This window comes from Schistocerca nitens, chromosome 8 (genome assembly GCF_023898315.1).
Source record: "Schistocerca nitens isolate TAMUIC-IGC-003100 chromosome 8, iqSchNite1.1, whole genome shotgun sequence".
Taxonomy (NCBI): domain Eukaryota; kingdom Metazoa; phylum Arthropoda; class Insecta; order Orthoptera; family Acrididae; genus Schistocerca; species Schistocerca nitens.
In genome coordinates, this window is record NC_064621.1 from 169,437,197 (window position 1) to 169,455,905 (window position 18,709).

Sequence of the window (18,709 nt, forward strand, 5' to 3'; positions counted from 1 at the left end):
TTTTGTTGTTTCGGTATTTTTGTCCACCCCTCCTTTATTTTTATGTCCTTTTTTATGTCACTTTAAACAATGATAATTGGATGAAAGTTTTCTACTCATCTTGGGAATATTTGGTGCCGGGAGCAACAGGAATTAACAGCAGGAGCGTTAGACGGATCAGTACTGGACACCAGAATTACAATTAGACAAAATGTTACTCTGTACTGCACAATTTAAACGAATGCAGCTTTTAGTTAGGTTGTTTCTAGTGACTTACGAGTCAGCGGCACGTACACAGAACACCTACAGTCTTTTACTCCCCTGCCCCCTTGATCTATCATACTTTTTCTTCGTCTAGTGCACCTGCTTGGTTACTACTAGCAACAGTGACCTGTCATACATGTCGTACTTAATTAGAATGAGAAGCGGATGTAACGAGTCACAGTTACTTGGTAAGTTTTGTGGAGTGGTGGGGATCTATAGCGCCGAGAAGCCAGACTCCTGACAAACTGTGACACCAAACGATGTCTTCAGTGGAAGAATTATAACCTCCTTCCACGTACTCGCGGACACATAATAGAAGAAGTGTTGTATTTCCTTCATTTTAGAGGGAACGGAGGGGGGAGGGGGTTCTTTTGTTTATACGAATGCGATATAGTATCATCGGTGAGAAAAAGTGTCTGTACGTGGGATCTATAGAAATCCAAAGTTGTCCACCATAAAAGATATACACTGGGGTAATGTCTTTGTTCAGCTACGTTTCTGTGAGGAATTTGAAGCTAGGGAGAACGTCTTATTATTAAGATGTACTGAATATTGAAGAGGATTATGTATGGCAGTCATAAATCGTCGTGGTTCCCCTGACAGGGTTTCGTTTGACCCTTGATAGCACGGCGGGGGAAGGTAACGTTTGGAAACGGACGCGTAACGCCGCGGCTCGACGGACAGCTTTCATACCTGACAGCGCGCGCATGAATAATTCATCCTCAGTTTGCCGCCACTAAACAAGCCGCATTCAGAAAGGTGCCGGTTAATGAACGCCTCTCAAATTACGCCCATCTGTTGCTCTCATAACATTTGCTTTCACACGTAATTCACTGTTTATATACATGATAAAATTATATCATGGTGAGAAAAATCTAAATTGGCCAGATACTGACAGTGTCCCGTCAGTTTGTCTGATGAAACGATAAACAATTTGTTGAACTTCAGAAAAATATTTATTTTCATTAGCGTATAGAGCTGTGGCAAGAATAATTCCGTACGTAACCCGGCGACATTCTTATGAATGTTGCATAACAGGTGCTATTCAGTTTTGCGCTAGTATTTCGTTTGAATCTAGTGCATACAAATTAATCGCTCAGAAGTATGATTGCAGCCTAATGTAACATATGTTTAAGAAATATTTAGAAATCAGCAGATGTAGCGAAAGCAATGTGGAAAGCAAAAATTTAAGATTTCATGTTCCGTTGATGACGTAACTATTAATCCACACGTTCGCACTGGGTGAGGACTGGTGTTGGGAGAGTAGTAATTAGGGTTGCGAAATTTACTTCTGGCATGCTTCATCAGTATCACTTTCCAAGGTAGCGTAAGTATATAACTAACAATACTTATTTAGAAGAAAGATGATTAATACATTAACGAGAAATATGAACAGTCTACCATTTCGATATGAAATGTTTGGACAACTGATCTTTGCTGGAAAACTTCGAAGTCAGCGAGAGGCAGATTAAAATTTGACTTAGCTGGAATTAATGAAATGAAGTGTAAAGTGTAAAAGAAGGACTCAAACAAAACCAACGCAGTCAAATAATTTTTATATGCGAGTACAATATGGTTCGCTACTTTTTACCCGTCTGCGAATACCTCAGTAATATCCGGCCTGTGAATTTGTACGATATAGTGTTAATGTTTGAAGTTACGTTATGAAATGTAAACCATGATGGAGCCACCACCACGTTGAACAGTGCCTTGTTGTCAACTAGGGTCCATGGCTTGGTGGGGTATGCGCCACACTCTAAAGCCGTCGGCACAAGGAGTGTGCATCCAAATGCTGAGCGTTGAGCGTGCCGAGTTTCTGACGTCATAGCGTGGAATTGCACGTTCGGGAGTCTTTCCGCAGAGCAGTATCTGGCATGTCAGATATTGTGTGCGTGCGTCTGAGCGTTGACGAATGAGATGGCACAACGCCACCTACGTCACACGCACGCCGTCTCCCTTCTGTACAGAGTTGTGAGGAGCCATATTGGCACTCATTTCAAGCCTATATGTATATATGCCGTTTCTGAGCACCAGCAAATTGAGAATCACCGGAAAGCCCGTTGTTAGCTCTGTTATTCGTTCCAATAAAATAATGAGAAAGATCACATTCGTGGGAAAAGAATTATTGTAACTTGCGTATTATGAGAGTATGCTATTTGAAGTCAGCGACACACTGAAGATCCACCCAAAACGCATTGTTCTTGGTTCAATTAGTTATAATTAAATTTCAATTAGTAAATAATTACCTACGATTAACGTTTTTAGCACGGATAATACAATATGGCTAAGTTCAAAGACCGTGTTGTTCAAATGGTTCAAATGGCTCTGAGCACTATGGGACTCAACATCTTAGGTCATAAGTCCCCTAGAACTTAGAACTACTTAAACCTAACTAACCTAAGGACATCACACACACCCACGCCCGAGGCAGGATTCGAACCTGCGACCGTAGCAGTCCCGCGGTTCCGGACTGCAGCGCCAGAACCGCTAGACCACCGCGGCCGGCAGACCGTGTTGTTGGTTTAGCGTAATGAGTAGAGTTTCTATTCAGGAATGAGTCTTTGTTGGCGCGGTGGTTTACGTTGTAACACATCCAATTTTTTTTTCCTAACATTCGCGTTTTTATTAGGTTCTGATACTTTGTTATTAGTTTAATATAAGTATATGTTATAATATCTGATGTTATGTAAATATAAGCTCATCTTTTTTGAGGGGTGACTGTTCGATTGGCTTAATCTGCAGGACAGCTTGCGCTACTTGTATAAAAATATTTTGCTCCTTTTTTCTTTTACGCTTCGTAAATCACATGTTGCAAAGATTCTGCTACTGGGTAGGAACAGTGATCAAGTAAAACTGACCTAGGGGTTTTTTTAAAATGTGGGAATGATGAAATAATGTTTATCTTATGCGGAGAAGTATTCCAAATTTGTACTGCACTGTTTGCAATGGAACTTTTATAAGCCTGTGTCCTTATTGACTGGACATGGTACTTTTCTTTTCGTGGACGATGAAGGAAATGTGCGTTTTGATAGAGGTAACGTGGGAATTTTACTTGTGCCCGTTGAGTAATCAGTGTGATTTACGAACTAGAAACATCCCTCAACTGCCGCTGGAGTGCGTTGCGATCGCGTATACCACATTGGGGCCCACGTACCGTATGCAGAAGTCGCATCGTTCCTGAGCGTTCAGCAGCACGTTGAACTTGACACGCTCAACGTTAACGTTCAACAGCACGGTCCGTCTGCCGACGGCTTAACCCTGCCATCAGCTCCCACGAACCAGGCTGCGGTTTTCCAGGTTCCAACCGAGCCCAGCAGATGCGTTGCAGGCTATGTCACGCAGTTAGCAAAGGCACACGCGACGGCCGTCTGCTGCCATAACCAATTAACGCAATATTTTGCCTCACTGTCCTAACGGATGCGTTAGTCGTATGTCCTACATTGATATCTCCGGTTCTTTAATACTGTATTGCTTTGAGAGGTGGCAGAAGTCCCCTCTCATATTTCTATCTTACTCTGAGTAATTCGATTTTCCTCTCTAATTGCATACGGTGAAAAGTTGCTATTCCTTCACATGTGGACTTCCCACGCAGCGTCTCTCGTCATCCGGGTGGTCCGGTGACACGCGGGCTCTGCCGATCTGGAAAGGGTTAAGCCGACGGGTGTGAGGGAGTCGAGTGAATGCTTTCCAGACGCCGACATTGTCATAAGAGCGGCGGAGACACGCCTGCAGGGGCCTGAAGGAGCGGCTGGGTTAGAGATTCCATTACTTCGCAGAAACTTTGCGAAAACACTTTCTGGCGGGCTACCAGCGAGGCGTGGGAATGACTTGTGTTCCCAGGCAGTCTTGGCGGGCAAATTCCCGCGTTTTCTGCAAAATCGTAACTGTGATTGGCTTACTCAGGGCATAGCTCCGTGACGTAGCAAAATCGGCGCAGAAATTGGCGCCAAGAATCTCCATTGGTGGAATGGTAGTGCTTCGGCAATAGAGTGGAATTTTCCGCCGGTTTTCGAGTTGCTGATTGGAACGTTTAACCACGGCCACTGTCGTGGGGGCGTGAATGTTCTGTGTTCGGTTTGTACGGGTGCTCTTGTGGGGGTCGGCTCTCGCCTTTCGGTCAGAGTAGGTTACAAGACTGAGCTCTCGCTGCTCTGGACAGCCTGCCTTCCGTTGGCTGTCTAATATACTTTTATTTAATTGTAACTGTTTGACGAAGTTTCTGAAGTTTCGACTTCAACGTAACTTTCCGGGTATAGTTGGCAATTGAGTGTTCAGCGTACAAGCGGCCTCTGTTGTCTGTTTTGAGCAGTTTTGGCTAAAGTTGACTGTATCGGAGTTACTGTGTGACTTCGCTTGTTAAAATCAATCACTGTACCGTCAGTGATGGTGTGGCGAGCCTCCTTCGTCTCCCTCAGAGGTGAATTTGTGTTGCTAGGAATTTTTTAGTCTGGAACAACCAGACCAGGATAATTTGTTTCGGGCTATACTCGCGACATTATCATCACCACGACGGGACATCGAAGCAACCAGCCATGGCCTCCGGATCGCCAGATCGTGTCCGTGCAGTTAAGAAGACAGCTTGGTAATGTACGTCCGTAGCACTGGCAAAGTAGGCAATTTTGCTAGGTGATAATCAGAGCTCAGCAGAGCGCGCCTGTTCGTCTTTTCTAACTTTGTTCTGTCTCGAGTGTTCATTGTCTGAGTTCTCACTACTGTAGCAGCAATTAATGTTGGGTTGGCTGTGTGTCTCTCTTAAGATTTGAGTTGCAAGGAATTGGCTCCACATACCACTTCGTCATAAATGTCACAATCTAGTTTAGGGACAACTTCACCTTCACAGCATTTATTTGAGTATCCAATTTGAGCCAATTTGAAGTATTGTAAATGTTTCATGTGTTTTGTTTATTATTTTGAGTTTAGTCATAATAAATCATATCATTATTTTGGACAGAACTTTCATTCTGTTAATCGGTAGAGCAACCCTATCATTTCTCACTACGTTAATGCAACTTTCCTTTATTGAACTTATTTACCAAATTAAACTATTGCAGGTGCCAAGCTCTTTCCTACTCCACTTGCAGGGTCGACTACTGTCAGTTCGCGTTTCTTTTCAATCCATGTGCAACAACAAAAGTCGGAGTTAGAAAAGGGGGGGCTTAGAGCAACATTTACTTATGTAGATTCTAGAAGAATTTAGTGTTAAATACACTGCAAGCCCCGACACCTCTCGGTCGTTAAGCGAAGGCCTTTGGCCAGCATGCTGTCCGCGATTAGGAGTAATGCCTCAGATTTGGTATTCTCGGCACGCTCTTGACACTGTGGATCTCTTAATGTTGAATGACCTAAAACAATTGCGAAATGTCTGTCACATGCGTCGAGCTCCAAGTACCATTCCGAGTTCAAAGTGTGTTAATTCCCGTCGTGTGCCGACAGTCAAGTGGGAAATCTTTTCACATGAATAAACTGAGTACAAATAACTACCCTCTTATACCTTGTGTACGCGACACTGCCGCCGTCTGTGTATGTGCATATTGCTGTCCCATGACTTTTGACTCTCCATTGTATATTCGTAATACCATTTCAGTTGACGGAGAGGACGTATTATGTGAACGTGATGTCAGAACTAAAAGTCGGTGAGCAAACCGTACGGCAGCAGGGTGGTGCTCGGTACGTGCGTGTGACCGAGCGGCCAGGAGGCGAAGGTTGCAGTGGGCCGGCCCTGGGGAGGCGCGCTGATCCGGTGTTTACGGGCCGCCTCGGCGCTAGGGCCCCCCTGGGCGCCACTCGCTCGACGTGACCGCGACGCCACGCGACGCCCGCCCCCACAGCCCCCGACCGCCCGCGCCGCCCCCACGCCGGCTGCTCCCGGGGGCCCGCGGCGCCGTAATTGCCTCCGGCGCGATTAGGACCCGCGTGTAACTCACGGCCGAGCCGCCGTGACTCGCTGCGGAGCCAGTTCAGTTCCTCTGGCCGCGCAGTCCGGCTGCCTCGCCCCCCCCCCCCCCCCCCCCTGCCACCAAGAAGACGCGCCGACCGGTGCCTGCGTCTTTGTAGTCGCACGTTCTCCCGGCTCCTCATCTTGTGCTCCGGTGCAGAAGCACTCGTGCTACCTGGCTCTATCTTCTATTCTCTGACTCTTACGCAAGAAAAAAACGTAGTTTTCCAAAATGCTTTCGATAATGTGCCACCTAGTCGACTACAGATAAGGTGACGATCACACTCAGAATCTTCGGAAATATGTGAGGGTTCGAAAAACATTTGTCGAATATAACATAAAACGTAATAACATTCCCGTTAGGTGGCAGGTATGTGGGTACCTCTAATGAAGTTCTGTATCTAAATATTTCTGTGACACAGCACCACCCCTGAGTTACACTAACGAAAAATTAAATGCAACGGAAACAAAACACAAATGACAAAAGTACTTGGCCCTGAGCAGTGAAACTGAAGTTGACAGGATGAATTCAGTTCTAAGACTACTTCTACCATGTCTCATACAAATTAATGAAATTAATAAACGTGACTGGAGCGAAATAGTGTACCAGACAACATTCAAGGTAATGACATACTTATTTCCACAAGAAAATTAAATGTGTACTCATGTACGGTTGACAGAGTTGGAAAGAGGGTGGAAAAATAGACTACAACCTCTACTGTACATATCATTAACGTTATCTGACCGTAAGTAAATTTTTTGACGGTGATTGTGAACTGATAATGGGGAAACTACCTCAGTATGGTTAAATCGGATAGTAACTGCAACTATTGTAAGAACATTCAGCAGTGGGTGAAATTCACATTAAAAATCCCTAATGCGAATGCTGCGAAATGATAACTCTACACCTGTAGCGGTCTAGAATGTGGTGAGCCGGCCGCGGTGGCCGAGCGGTTATAGGCGCTTCAATAGGGAACCGCGCGACTGCTACGGTCGCAGCTTCGAATCCTGCCTCTGACATGGATGTGTGTGATGACCTTAGGTTAGTTAGGTTTAAGTAGTTCTAAGTCTAGGGGACTGATGATCTCAGATGTTAAGTCCCATAGTGCTCAGAGCCATTTGAACCATTTTTGAAGAATGTGGTGACCAGTGCACCTCTGCGTCAGCTTGAACGGTGGACCTCTGTGTCCTTTTCTCATTCAGACCCATCGTCACGTCGTGAGAGTGAATCGTTCTCTCCTCGGTCGCGTCACCGCCGGAATCTAGTCTCCAACACTCCTGTCTGCTTCACGGCCACTGTGCGAGTTCTAACCTCCTCTCATTCTACTGAGATTCGCAAAATACTTCACGGCGAGTGTACACCAAAAAGTTAAAAATCGCCATTCGGATAGTGCTCTCATGTACCAATCACATATCCGTCTGCGTACTGTACAGCCTGCCTCCAGAAGACGGGTAATTTCCGTTCGTCCAATCCTATCTCATGGCATGGAACAACCGTTCAGCGGTAAACTTTCTTATGTCACAGCCAGCTCCCCGATCAAAACACTTTGCGCACTCGGTAATCAGCGTAGCATGGGTGTCTACGTGACCCTAGAGAAACGCAAGAGCCGTACCGGCGACATAGCGTCGCAGAGCCTGCAGTGCCGGCCCATTTCGGGTGCTGAGGCGAAATGTTTTTCACAAGCCTAACAGATACTGATCTCGCACGAAGTTCCACGGTAAACATCATGCCAATACCTGCAGAATCAGCGAAATGCACGGTGCTTAGCCGAGAGCAATTGCCTATTTGCCGGCTCATCGCCTCACGAAGGACTCTTGTCTGCTTCTGAGACAGAGCATCGTAGCCCACTACGAGTTCTCCTCCGCCTGTGGTTAGTGGATTCACTGCTGCTCAAGCCATGTCCTCCACCTTGCCTTCCGTTGCGAGAAAGCACCAGCCCAAGCCTCCCTTAGTTCTGCCGATATACCTGCTCCAGTGACCCTCTTTGTTCTCCGAAATGTCCTCCCCGATAGGTGAATGGTCAGCGTGACGGACTTCCGTCCTAAGGGGCCCGTGTTCGATTCTCGGCTGGGTCAGGGATTTTCTCCGCATCCATTGACGCCTGTGGGCTGAGGATGATACGGCGGCCGGTCGGTACTGTTGGGCCTTTCAAGGCCTGTTCGAACGGAGGAGACTAAATACAGTGGAAGAAAAGGCAAGTCCAAGAGACCTGCCGTCTTTCAGCGTTACACTGGACATTGAATATTCCACAGATACTAATATCGATTGCCTAGGCCCAAGGGTGTCTAATATTCTGAATACATACAATATAAACAGTTCATCAAACAGGATCACCAGCGCTATCAGATTGATCCCTGATGAGGCAGTTGTACTTAGTACAGTATTGTCATTGGACTATCATACGGAATTGCAGAGAGACTTGGACAAAATTTTTACTTGCAATAATTAATGACAGTTTTAATTTAATATGAATGTCTGTAATAAGGAGAAATACCACAATTGTATCTGATTACGAAATTAGTGGGGAACATGATTAGCACATAAAATCCTGTAAGTATTTGAGGCTAATACTAAGATACCATATGAAATTCGACCATCACGTAAAATTAGTATTAGAGAATGGAGGACCTAGATTTTTTTAGGAGTGTACTGTGACCATGATCTTCATCTTGAAATTAAATCGGATGTAAAACGGCTCTTCTATAGTATTTTTGCGTTATGTATATGCCAGGAGTAACTGAATGGAAAACTAAATTTGAAAACTAATGACGTAGCTTTCAGGAAACCCATTTGGTGCGACGATTATGTAGGCACCATACGGCATCTCGAGTAGGGTTTGTGAGAATAGGGTAAGATAGATTAGGGCACTTATAGACGCTCGTAGAGACTGATACTGGCCTCCCATCGTATGAGAAAGCAATAGGAAAGAAAATCGATGATAATGGTTCAGCATGCACAGTACAGTGGCTCGCAGAGTACACTTGTAGAGGTACAAGTAAAAACACAGTTCTTATGACAAAATTGAGTTTAATACTGTCCATTTGTAGTAAGAGATAGCAGCTATGCTCTCTCAGTAATAACTATTAGCATCCTATTACTTCAGCTGTACTTTACACTTACAGCAACCCGTTTCGAGAGACAATACACTCATCGCCAAGTCGTCGATTCTCTGCTCATATGACGAAATGACGCCTTTAAGGCCTTTTTCCATTTCTTGCAATGAAGACCCACAAGTCAAGCATTCAGTACTTTTTCTATCTAGCAGCTACAAGTTCTCATCGTAAATTTCAGCAGAGGACTGTCCAGACTGTCCAGTCGCGTTATGCGTTAGGAAGTATTTTATTCAGCTCTGTATAACCTGAGACCAATAATTATGGTCATCAGTAATTACATTTGGTGTCTGAAAACCAGAGATCGTTATCATCCTTATTCGAACGTTTGCCACTGACACTCCTCAATTTATGTTTAAGTGTCACGAATAGGCATTTGCTTGGTTAAACAGCAACGTGCAAAACTTAGTATCAGAACTAGACTAGCGGCAATCAGCACGGATTCACAAAAATTCGAGTGGCGTCGTGACATATAACAGCCAGACGGCAGTGTGGTTACTTAAAACACTGTCAAAACCTGAAGTCTATCCGTGGCAGTGGTTAAAACTTGAACATGTGTAGAATAGAGTATGAAATAACAATGCGCAGATGGGCTCAGTTTAGTATAGTACTGATGACTTTAACATCAATTTCACTTCACTTTATTTACTCAGTATCTTACCTGTTTTGTTAGAAACGATTTAAATTTCAATAATACTGGATGATAATACAGTGTTGTGCTGAACTACGTATAATACAGATGAATTAATTGGTTACGGTGTTTTTAAAGCCCGGCCGGATAGCTGCGCGTTAACACGCCGATTCCGGGATTTTGGAAGATTCGCTTGAAAAGAAGAACTGTTTTTTGTCACAGCGTTACTAGCCTGTCGGAGAGGTGGGAGAAATGTATAAACAGCAATAGAGATTATTTTGAATAAATTATCGGTCATCAGTTGCAACCAAATCCCGGTTTCATAGTTCTACACCTGGTACATCTACATCTGTACTCTGCAAGCCACTTTAATATGTGTGGTGGAGGGTACTTTGGGCCCTATTTTCAGATTCCTCGTTTTTCTTCCAATCACGAATGGTGTGCGGTAAGTACGACTGATGGCAGGCCTCCGTGTCTGCTCGAATCTTTAAATGTGCCTCTTACGTGAGGAAGACAATTTTACCAGTTTTAATAAATTATTGTCTCTTATTGATGTATTCACGATAGTTAGGAAGTGCTGTAGTCCGTAGCCGGCCATGAATCGGAGAGCATTTCCCACGCTGGCTGGGTAGGTGACGAAGCGACCATATGTCGCGCGTAGTGGGGTAGGGCTCGGAGCTGGACCGTAGCAACAACATGACGGGAGGTACCGCCATCTTGGCGCCAAAGTCACCGATTTTGTTTATTTATATTTAATAATTAAAGTCATTTATAACAACATGAATACTAGGAGGAGCCTCTGGATGTTTAAAACTATTTATCATAATTTTGCCTCGTTAAAATTCACACCCGTTCATTAACAAATGCATATCTTAGTAAGTACGAACTTGATCGAAAATCCACGAACTGTGACGAAACTAGTATGAGATACGGACTGCGCACTAAAGTCGGCAGTCGGCGTTAAGAGCTCTTCCTGTCTTGTATGATGATACCCATGCTCTCGGTTACGAGTAGTTTGTGACATGAGTGTTTCATTATTGTTCTAATAGGAATAAAAGTGATATTACGGCATTCTGAATGTTAATTTCGAGTAAATAGATTATCCAAAGTTGATCGACAGCAATGTCAGATAAATAGCTTCCACCGACAGAGACATCCAATGCGCCAATGAAGAATCTGCACGAGACGACATGTACGAGAGCTGCAGCGCGCACAGGTAGGAGGAAATCCGACGACACGACCCACCGAGACGGATCAAGGAAGGTCCGACTTACATTCGCAAATTCCGGGTGTAAATGCTGACGAGTTATACTGTACGTCACATTTACCACCCTCTACGGTCTCGCGGCTAAGCTGAGTAATAACAGTATCAGTTTAGAAGCGAGAGGATCTTGCGTTCTGTCTCACCTCACCTTCACGACCTTTTCACAAGATGTACGTAGGAGGAAGCTGTGTATTGACTCGAACGTACTCTCTCGGAATTTTAACAGTAAGCCACTCCGTGATGAACAAGATGTCTCATGTAGCTTCTCCCACTGGTGTGGTGAAAGCACCGTCCGCCTGCTTAGCTAGCCGGCACGGTAGCTCAGCGTGTTCGGTCAGAGGGTTAGCAGCCCTCTGTAATAATAAAAACTGAGTTAACCGATCAAAGACGAACTTAAACGGATGTCTTACGACGTCCGCCCCGAGCACATACAACGAACGAAAACGATCAAAATGAGAATTTAAATAAAAAAAAGCTGGGTGGTAAAGTGCTATCTTCCTATGCAAGCGGGCCCGGGTTCGATTCCCCGCCGGGCTGTAGATTTTCTCCACTCGGGGACTAGGTGTTGTGTTGTCCTCATCACCGACTTGGCGGCAGAACTTCCCCGACCAGGGGCCTACCGGCCGTGGATGCCATACGCAGATTTCATTTTTTTTTTGCGAGCACCTCCGCGACTGTTTCACGTAAAGAACACTTGGCAAAACATGCTACTCTTGTGTGTACTTTGTTTCCTCCGTCAGTCCTATCTGGTGAAGGCTGGTTACACTACTTGCTCTCTGATTTTTACCAATACGCGGCAGGTCGCTACATTCTTTCAACCGCCATTCTGATCTCCATCTTCGCATTGAACGCGGGCACCAAATTGCGCGGCTCGACTGAAGCAGCTTATTAAATATCCATTATTCAACAGGAGGGGCGACGTGGCCTTTCCCAGCCCAAGTGCGTCGCGTCGCGGCGGCGCCATTTTGCCTCGGCCGTCGTGTGTACGGCCTCGGTTATCGACGGCCGGCCGGAAGCGGCGTGAAATGCGGTAATGGCGGAGCGCGGATCCGTCGCGGCCAGAAGTATGCAATTACACTGCAGGCCGCATCGCCGCCTGCCGTATAGCGCCTGCTCTCCGCAGATATTGGAGGCGCGAGAGCACCGGCCTATTACTATCGGACGGGGTGTCTGCCGACGCTATAGCAGTCAAGGGCGGCGCACCGCCGCTGACCCAAGACTTGCGCTCTTGTCCAGGCTCACAGATTACAGCTTATGAAGACAGCTCGATTAGTCACAATAAATCAACCAACAGTGATACTGGGCTAACAGACGTTTCCTCGTAAGTGTTTCAATATAAGGGTGATCAATTTATAGTGAACGGGCCAAATGTCTCACGAAACAAGCATCAAACGAAAAAACTACAAAGAACGAAACTCCTCTAGCTTGAAGGGGGAAACCAGATGGTGCTATGGTTGGCCCGCTAGATGGCGCTGCCATAGGTCAGACGGATATCAACTACCTTTTTTTAAAGATGGACCCCCCTTTTTATTACATATTCGTGTAGTACGTAAAGAAATATGAATGTTTTAGTTGAACCACTTTTTTCGCTTTGTGATAGATAGCGCTATAATGGTTACAAACGTATACGTACGTGGTATCACGTAACATTCCGCCAGTGCGGACGGTATTTGCTTCGTGATACAGTACCCGTGTTAAAATGGACCGTTTACCAATTGCGGAAAACTTCGATATCGTGTTGATGTATGGCTATTGCGATCAAAATGCCCAACGGGCGTGGTGCTATGTATGCTGTTAGGTATCCTGGACGACATCATCCAAGTGTCCGGACTGATCGCCGGATAGTTACGTTATTTAAGGAAACAGGAAGTGTTCAGCCACATGTGAAACGTCAACCACGACCTGTAACAAATGATGATGCCCAAGTAGGTGTTGTAGCTGCCGTCGTGGCTAATCCGCACATCAGTAGTAGACAAATTGAGCGAGAATCGGGAATCTCAAAAACGTCGCTGTTGAGAATACATCAACATCGATTGCACCCGTACCATATTTCTACGCACCAGGAATTGCATGGCGACGACTTTGAACGTCATGTACAGTTCTGCCACTGGGCACAAGAGAAATTACGGGACGATGACACATTTTTTGCACTCGTTCTATTTAGCGACGAAGCGTCATTCACCAACAACGGTAACGTATACCGGCATAATGTGCGCTATCTTGCAACGGAAAATCCTCGATGGCTGCGGAAAGTGGAACATCAGCGACCTATGGTGCTGCACTATGGAAGGAAGGATAATTGTCCTCCATTTTATCGATGGCAATCTAAAAGTTGCAATGTACATTGATTTCCTACGTAATGTTCGATCGATGTTACTACAAGATGTTTCACTGCATGACAGAATGGCAATGTACCTTGAAAGGTGGCTACACTGAGTCACAGCGCCAGAGATTGCGCCAAAGAGTTTTATTCCGCCGCCTCCACTGGCAGTGCTTGTAGCTGTGGGAAGTAGTAGTTCTGAGGTTGCCGTGGTTAGTGCTTGTTGAGAGGATGTCAATAGCAGTACTAGTTGTGAGCATGTCGTTTGCAGTTGTTCTGATGGGCTAGACAGCCGATGCTGTTCGATTGGGGATGTTGTAATGATCAGAGTGTATATTTCGTCAATATATATGAAGGTAAAAAACATTTTTTTTTATTTCAATTTTCCTAACTAACAATGTCTCTTGGTCACAGGTTCAGTCAACAAAGCATCTGACTTGTGTTCATGTATTAGAGTGTAATTCTGGTTTCTATGTGCAATCACAGTATTTCTGTTTTTTTTTTATTACTTCATTGTAAATGACGTTTAAAGCATCTTGTCGTATCGAGGAAGAACCGTGCCAGATGTGTACGTTGAATCACACTTCCACACACAGAACAGTTACACTTGTGCTTTGTTGTTTCGTAGCTTTTATAGTTGCTGGGGACTTAAATAATTAATTGTGTTAACGGAAATTTCCTTTCATTCTTTATTGTTATTCTATGCAGTCAGATTGCGGACTAATACTAGTCAGGGCCAACCGGTTTAAAGACTTCGTAACCGGACAAACAGCGACTAAAATTAAAAACATTTGCATTATATTTAATTAAGCCCCCATGCAACCTCCAACATGATAGATGTCCGGCACATAGCTCGCGTGCAGTTGAAGCGGAACTGAATATCATATTTCATGACAGGTGGATTGGTCGTCGAAGCACCATACCATGGCCCACATGTTCACCGGATATGACGTTCCCGGATTTCTTTCCGTGGGGAAAGTTGAAGGATATTTGCTATCGTGATCCACCGACAACGCCTGACAACACGCGTCAGCCCATTGTCAATGCATGTGCGAACATTACGGTAGGCGAACTACTCGCTGTTGAGAGGAATGTCGTTACACGTATTGCCAAATGCAGTGAGGTTGACGAACATCATTTTGATCATTTATTGCATTAATGTGGTATTTACAGATAATCACGCTGTAACAGCATGCTTTCTCAGAAATGGTAAGTTCACAAAAGTACATGTATCACATTGGAACAACCGAAATAAAATGTTCAAACGTACCTACGTTCTGTATTTTAATTTAAAAAAGCTACCTTTTATGAACTGTTCGTCTAAAATTGTGAGCATATGTTTGTGACTATTACAGCGCCATCTGTCACAAAGCGAAAAGTGGTCCAAATAAAACATTCATATTTCTTTACGTACTACACGAATATGTAGTAAAAATGGGGGTTCCTATTTTTAAAAAATGCAGTTGGTAGCCGTTTGACTTATGCCAGCGCCATGTAGCGGGACAACCATAACGCCAACTGGTTGCCCCTTCAAGCTAGATAAGTTTCGTTCTTTGTAGTTTTTTCGTTTGACGCTAATTTCGTGAGATATTTGGCCCGGTCACGATCAATGGAAAACCCTGCATACGAGAGCTATTCGGAAAGTAAGTTCCAATCGATCGCGAAATGGGAACCACGGTGAAAATAAAAAATGTTTTAATTGCAACAGTTAGCTACACCTTGTGATCTCGGTCCTCCTTCCTTCTTCCATCTATTGTCCACATTAAACAATGCCCAATCCAAGTAATTAATAAGCAAATTCTTTTATGAAGATTTGAGAGGAGTGAAGATTACAATACACTTTCAAGTTTACTTAGTTTGTCGTGTTGAGATGGCTCCAGTTATTCTTGTCTAGGGGTCTGATTTTTAAAGCTGAAGATCTAACATTAGGTCCTCACAATTGGTTTGAACTAAATAAATTGGAAGGTTGTTGTTGCAGAAGTTTTTATGTAAATATATTTTCCACTGATTTTCTCACATTTTAGTACATCATACAGTATTTTGATTTTTCACATTAATTAATCCGAAATTACATTCTTCGCACCTATTACAGAAAAATACGTCCAATCGAACCGGAGGCAAGCTTACGCCTCTCACACTCTGCGAAAATACCAGTATTCCGAAGGGTTTACAATTTTTCTTAAAAAATGAATTCCTACTAGTTTTAGTTACATTATTATTTTCGATTATTATTTCATCAATGAACCCAGAAATAAACATAGTAAACGGTACAGAATTGTGTAATTAGTAATAGAAATTTTAAATGTGCAAATAATTCCTAATTTCAAGTGTTTCTAAAATAAATGATTTTAACTGTAATTCAGAACTAGTACGTATCGATTATAGCATCGAAACTAAAGTATTTTATAAAGTAATTCCTTTTCATAAATTTTAGCTTGAAATACAGCATGCTGCGTATAAAATTATATGAAAGTTTTCAGAAAAGCAACTGAGATAATATTGACCTATCCTAAATTCACTGTTCAGGAAAATTAATGCTAGAGAAGGATGTACCGTTAAAACCTCCCAACCACTTCTGTACATAGTCATCCCTCCGACTTAGACATCTGTCGTAGCGTTATACCAACTTTCCAATACCCTCGTCAAAGAAGGCAGCCGCCCGTGCTTTCCGTTAACTCTCTATGCTGGTCTACAGCTCGTAGTCTCTGCCAAAACGTTGTCTTCATGTGTGCAGAGACGAAACTCAGCGGGAGCCATTTACAGGCTATACTGTGGCTGATCAAACACTTCCAATGGAAAACGCTGGAGGAGCATCTTCACTGCCCCTGCAGAGTGCGGCGGAGAACTGTAAAATGAGAAGAAACCGTGTGACAGTTATGTTATGTGCGTTGCATGACATCAGGCCAAATCTCTCACCAGCCCCTCATACTTAGCGGGAGTCACTATCATTACGTGCTCATCGTGCGCTCGGAACTGGAAAGAACGACGTGATGCGATAGACGGACGTACTAGATACACTACCAAACACATATGTGCAAAACTTCATCGGATTTTCGCAGTGGTTTCCATTTCGTGACTCAGTGGAACTTACTTTTCGAATATACAGGGTGTTTCAAAACTGACCGGTATATTTGAAACGGCAATAAAAACTAAACGAGCAGCGATAGAAATACACCGTTTGTTGCAATATGCTTGGGACAACAGTACATTTTCAGGCGGACAAACTTTCGAAATTACAGTAGTTACAATTTTCAACAACAGATGGCGCTGCAAGTGATGTGAAAGATATAGAAGACAACGCAGTCTGTGGGTGCGCCATTCTGTACGTCGTCTTTCTGCTGTAAGCGTGTGCTGTTCACAACGTGCAAGTGTGCTGTAGACAACATGGTTTATTCCTTAGAACAGAGGATTTTTCTGGTGTTGGAATTCCACCGCCTAGAACACAGTGTTGTTGCAACAAGACGAAGTTTTCAACGGAGGTTTAATGTAACCAAAGGACCGAAAAGCGATACAATAAAGAATCTGTTTGAAAAATTTCAACGGACTGGGAACGTGACGGATGAACGTGCTGGAAAGGTAGGGCGACCGCGTACGGCAACCACAGAGGGCTATGCGCAGCTAGTGCAGCAGGTGATCCAACAGCGGCCTCGGGTTTCCGCTCGCCGTGTTGCAGCTGCGGTCCAAATGACGCCAACGTCCACGTATCGTCTCATGCGCCAGAGTTTACACCTCTATCCATACAAAATTCAAACGCGGAAACCCCTCAGCGCCGCTACCATTGCTGCACGAGAGACATTCGCTAACGATATAGTGCACAGGATTGATGACGGCGATATGCATGTGGGCAGCATTTGGTTTACTGACGAAGCTTATTTTTACCTGGACGGCTTCGTCAATAAATAGAACTGGCGCATATGGGGAACCGAAAAGTCCCATGTTGCAGTCCCATCGTCCCTGCATCCTCAAAAAGTACTGGTCTGGGCCGCCATTTCTTCCAAAGGAATCATTGGCCCATTTTTCAGATCCGAAACGATTACTGCATCACGCTATCTGGACATTCTTCGTGAATTTGTGGCGGTACAAACTGCCTTAGACGACACTGCGAACACCTCGTGGTTTATGCAAGATGGTGCCCGGCCACATCGCACGGCCGACGTCTTTAATTTCCTGAATGAATATTTCGATGATCGTGTGATTGCTTTGGGCTATCCGAAACATACAGGAGGCGGCGTGGATTGGCCTCCCTATTCGCCAGACATGAACCCCTGTGACTTCTTTCTGTGGGGACACTTGAAAGACCAGGTGCACCGCCAGAATCCAGAAACAATTGAACAGCTGAAGCAGTACATCTCATCTGCATGTGAAGCCATTCCGCCAGACACGTTGTCAAAGGTTTCGGGTAATTTCATTCAGAGACTACGCCATATTTTTGCTACGCATGGTGGATATGTGGAAAATATCGTACTATAGAGCTTCCCAGACCGCAGCGCCATCTCTTGTTGAAAATTGTAACTACTGTAATTTCGAAAGTTTGTCTGCCTGAAAATGTACTGTTGTCCCAAGCATATTGCAACAAACGGTGTATTTCTATCGCTGCTCGTTTAGTTTTTATTGCCGTTTCAAATATACCGGTCATTTTTGAAACACCCTGTATATACGGTAGGGCAAATAAAAGTGGCCCAGAGAACAGAGTTCCAGGGAGCAAAGAATCACAGCGGAGGATATAAAAAACAGAACTGACCTGACTACAGAAGGTGTTGAAAGTGACCATTATTCATCTCTTGGATGGAAGCTGGACTGGTGGGATTGCTGCAGTCTCATCCGTAGTGTTCTCCTGCAGTTCCTTATGTCTATCAGGAGTGTTGCCACTCACCTTAGAGTATAGGGTTCCACACACAATGTAAACGCACACTGACACATTACGTGACCTGGTTGGCCAGCTAGGATGGCGACCAAACTGACCTCTGCTAACAACTCTGTCAGCCGTGAAAACTGTGTAAACGTGCTCCAAGGTTCGGCCAGCTGTATGGGCAATTGCTCCATCCTGTTGGAAGTAACTGTAGGTCTTTCCCTACTGGTTATGTGCATACATTCACGGCCAATCGTGTCCACTGGTCCGGGCCGCATTTTTTTTTTTTTTTTGACCCACCCGGTATATCGTTAATGCGTGGTTATTTTGAGTTATAAGACTGGAGACGCAACATC